This window comes from Macrobrachium nipponense, chromosome 9, assembly GCF_015104395.2.
Source record: "Macrobrachium nipponense isolate FS-2020 chromosome 9, ASM1510439v2, whole genome shotgun sequence".
Classification (NCBI taxonomy): domain Eukaryota; kingdom Metazoa; phylum Arthropoda; class Malacostraca; order Decapoda; family Palaemonidae; genus Macrobrachium; species Macrobrachium nipponense.
The window spans coordinates 110,777,984-110,782,478 of record NC_061110.1 but is presented as its reverse complement, the minus strand read 5'-3'; positions in this window follow the sequence as shown (position 1 = coordinate 110,782,478).

The following is a 4,495-nucleotide window of genomic DNA, read 5'->3' as shown; positions in this document are numbered from 1 at the left end:
TTGACATGTTCTTTTGGAAGGCAAGAGAGGTAGCGACGGCTCGTACTTCGTGCGCTTTTACTCGGAAGAGGCTCAAATCAGTCTTCTGGAAGATGAATGAGCCTCCCGAATGGTGTCCCTTAGAAAGAAAGCCACAGCATTCTTCGATAAAGGTAACTCTGGCCTCTTCACAGAGCACCAGAGGTTACCTGAGGGACCTCACCTCTTTAGTTCTATGCACGTAGAACTTGAGAGCCCTTACCGGGCGCAAAGGACTCTCTCTGGTCTGGTTTCTTGGCCCACCAGACTTGACATACCCTTGATCCTCGAAAGTCTTCGGCCAAGGGTTCGAAGGATTTTTCATTCTTCGCCAAGAAAGATGGGTTCAAACGAGCAGACAGCATTGTTTCCCCTTTGAAGCCCATTAACTTGCTAAACGCTTGAATTTCACTAACTCTCTTAGCCGTCGCAAGAGAAGTTAGGAAAAGACCGCCTTCCTTGTCAGGTTTCGAAGAGACGCTGTCTGAAGCGGTTCGAAAGTGTTCGACATAAGGAATTTCAGGACTACATCCAGATTCCATGATGGAGGTCTCATTAGAGGAACCTTCGAGGTCTCGAAAGACTTCAAAAGGTCATGAATATCCTTGTTGTCAGACAGGTCTAGGCCTCTGTGCCTAAAAACCGCTGACAACATGCTTTTATATCCCTTGATGGTAGGGACCGCTAATTTCTGCACATTTCTGAGAAAATAGCAGAAAATCAGCTATCTGGTTCACAGAGGTCGAGGAAGAGGAAAACTCCTCCATTTTTACACCATGCCCTGAAGGAAGCCCACTTTGACTGGTAAACAGCTCTTGTGGAAGCACGTCTCGCATGTGCGATTGCTCTCGCAGCTGCTTTCGAAAACCTCTCGCTCTGGCCAACTTTTCGATAGTCTGAACGCAGTCAGACTCAGAGCGGAGAGGTTTTGGTGAAAACCTTTCGAAGTGAGGCTGTTTTGAGTAGATCTTTCTCCAGGGCAATGTCCTTGGAAAGTCTACAAGGAAAGACATGACCTCTGTGAACCATTCTCTCGCTGGCCACATCGGAGCGATCAGGGTTAACCTTGTCCCTTCCGAGGCCGCAAACTTCCTCATGACTTCCCCCAGAATCTTGAATGGTGGGAAGGCATATAGGTCTAGGCCCGTCCAATTCCAAAGCAAAGCGTCTACCGCGATTGCTTCTGGATCCAGGACCGGGGAGCAGTAAAGAGGAAGTCTCTTGTTTCTTGACGTTGCGAATAAGTCGACCAGTGGACGTCCCCACAGCGTCCACAGGTCTCGACAAACGTCCTCGTGCAAGGTCCATTCCGTCGGAAGGACTTGGTCTCGACGACTGAGAAGGTCTGCCCTGACGTTTTGCACTCCTGCAATGAATCTCGTCAGGATAGTCACCTTCTTTCTTTTTGCCCACAGCAGAATCTCTCTCGCTAGGGAGTACAACGTTCTGGAGTGTGTTCCTCCCTGGCTTTGTCCGAGTTTATCTGAACAATCTTGTTTTCCAAACTCTTTTCGAAGAACTGCAGGGACAGAAAGACTGCTGCCAGTTCTTTGACATTTATATGCCAGGCTACTTGTTCCCCTCTCCAGGAGCCTGACACTTACCTTCCCCCCTAGTGTGCTCCCCATCCTGTGATGGAAGCGTCTGAAAACACACTAGGTCGGGGCTCAAAAGACTTAGGGACACGCCCTCTTGAAGCTTCTGAGGGTCCAACCACCATCTTAGGTGGTTCTTGATAGGAATCGATATTCTCAATACTGCATTGAGATCGTCCTTTTGCCTTCCACTCGTCTGCCAAGAAGAATTGGAGAGGCCTGATGTGCAATCTTCCCAGGAAACAAACCTTTCCAGCGAGGAAATGGTCCCCAGCAGACTCATCCATTCCCTCGCCGAGCAAGTCTCTTTCCTTAGAAAGGCTGAGATCTTTTCTAAGCCTAGCCGCTGACGTTCCTGGGACGGAAACGCTCGAAAAGCCACTGAATCCATCTGAATCCCCAGATACAGATGGACTGTGTTGGGGTCAGATGCGACTTTTCGAGGTTGACCAGAAGTCCCAGGGACTTCGCTAAGGCTAAAGTGAACTGCAAGTCCTTCAGACACTTCTCTCTCGACGACGCTCGATCAGCCAGTCGTCGAGGTATAGGGAAACTCTTATTCCCGAAGAGTTGTAGCCACCTCGCTACGTTCTTCATCACCACTGTGAACACCATGGCGAGCCGTGGTCAGTCCGAAGCACATAGCTCTGAACTGCCATACTTTGTTGTTCAAGACAAATCTTAGATACTTTCTTGAAAGAGGGTGGATCGGGATGTGTGGAACGACGTCCTGCAAGTCTAAGGATACCATCCAGTCGCCCGGTCTCAACGCTCCCAGAACAGAATGAGGCGTCTCCATCGTGAATTTGATCTTTTCCACGAAAAGATTGAGCCTGCTCACATCTAGAACTGGACGCCAACCTGACGACTGCTTTGGTACCAGGAAGATTCTGTTGTAAAAACCTGGAGACTGCAAGGTCCGCGACTTGTTCCACCGCTCTTTTTGTCGATCATCTTGTTGAAGAAGACGAAACAAGACTTTCTTCTTTTCTCCTTGATAGGGATGGAGAAAGGTCTCTGGGAGTCGTAGAAAGAGGAGGAAGATCCAAAAAGGGGATCTTGTACCCTGCCTCCACGATCTTGAAGGGACCAAGAGTCCGTGTCCTCTCTCTCTCCACGCTCCCGCATACTTCAGTCTGGCTCCGACTGGTTGTCTGAAGGACATGCTTTTCACTTGGAAGGCTTTGGCTTAAAGGAAGCTCTTCCTCGTGAAAACCCTCTCCCTCGAGGAGCTGCTCTCGAGGGGGGAGCCCCACGAAAGGGCTTAACTTTCTTCGGCGGACGAACTGCAGCCGAAGAGGTTGAAGGTACGGCTGACCGTCTAGTAGACTGGGCCAAAAGGTCCTGAGTAGCCTTCTCTTGTAAGCTGTTCGTCAGGTCCTTAACCAAAGTCTGGGGGAAGAGATGGTTCGAAAGAGGCGAAAACAACAAATCCGCTTTCTGAGCTGGCGTCACCGAACGAGCTGTGAAGTTGCACAGCAAAGCTCTCTTTTTTAATAAAGCTGTTCCAAAGTGAGATACGAGCTCCTCCGAACCATCCCTGACGGCTTTGTCCATACATGCTAACACGTTGGACAGCTCCCCCAGACTAAGAGATTCTGGGCTTTCTCGCTTGCATATCCAGAACTCCAAACACCAGTCAAGGAAGTTGAAGACTTCCGCGTCCTGAGCAGACCCTTCAAATGATGGTCAGTCTCCGACGCGGTCCAAGTTACCTTGGCAGAGGGTAAAAGCGACCTCCTCTGCAAATCCACAAGGCTGGAGAAATCTCCCTGAGCAGAAGAAGGGATACGAATTCCCCACTTCATCTTTGGTCTATACCAAATGCCCCCTTTTCCACTAAGTCTAGTAGGAGGCAATGCGAAGGTCATCTTACCTTGCTCTCTCCTTCGTATCATCCAGTCCTGGAGCTTTTGAAAGCACGTTTAGTTGATAGAGAAGTTTTTCATCTATACAAACTCCGGTGTTTTCCCAGTTTTAGATGAGGAAACTGCGAAGGAGGAGACTTGGGAGCTGCGGGCTGAAATTTATCTTCAAACAAAGACCGCAAGAGTCGTACGAGGACTTTATAGTCCGAGATAGAAGGGGCTGTAGCAGGTTCCTCTTCAGCCGATTCGGCAGAATTACTTAGCTCTCCTTCTTCTCTAAACGGAAGAGGAGACCGTCTGTCAGGAGAAGGCGTCCTAATGGCGGGTCTTGGCTTTATCAAAGGCCCCACCCCTATCCTTGATAGATGCAGCCTTAATACGGCTGACTTCTTTATGACGCTTACTGCTCGTTGACGGTTAGAGCGTCATGAGGAGGGCGAGCGTCCTCAGCGCCTTCCGCAGCAGTCTCACTGCTCGAGAAGCGTCTTACATTTCTTCGCTGGTATACGTGTTGTGCACGTAAAACCTAGCGTCTGGGGGAAAGACTTCTTGATCAGAATCCCCAAAAACGTCTTGAAATGAGGCTCTGAAACGTCCTGGCGCTTTCCCTGCCAAGCTTGTCCTGTCTTAAGCGTCCTGTGTGAGCGTCCTGCCCGAGTGTCACCGCTAGCCGATCCTGCCGAGCGTCCTGTCTAGCGACCTGGGCGAGCGTCCCGACGAACGTCTTGCTACGTTGCCAAGCGTCCTGACGAACGTCCTGCTTAGCGTCTTGCCAAGCGTCCTGACGAGCGTCCTGACAAGCGTCCTGACGAGCGTCTTGCCCAAACGTCCTGCCCAACGTCCTCGTACAGAGCGTCCTCCTCAAAAGCGTCCTGACGTAAACGTCCTTCTAGCGGACGGACGAGAGTCGGCGAATCGCCGAAGGAGAAGCGTCGGCGCGAACGAGACGAAGTAGGAGAAGGCGAAGGAGACTGCTTAGTCCTCTTGACAGGCAGTCTAAGGTCCTTCCCTTCG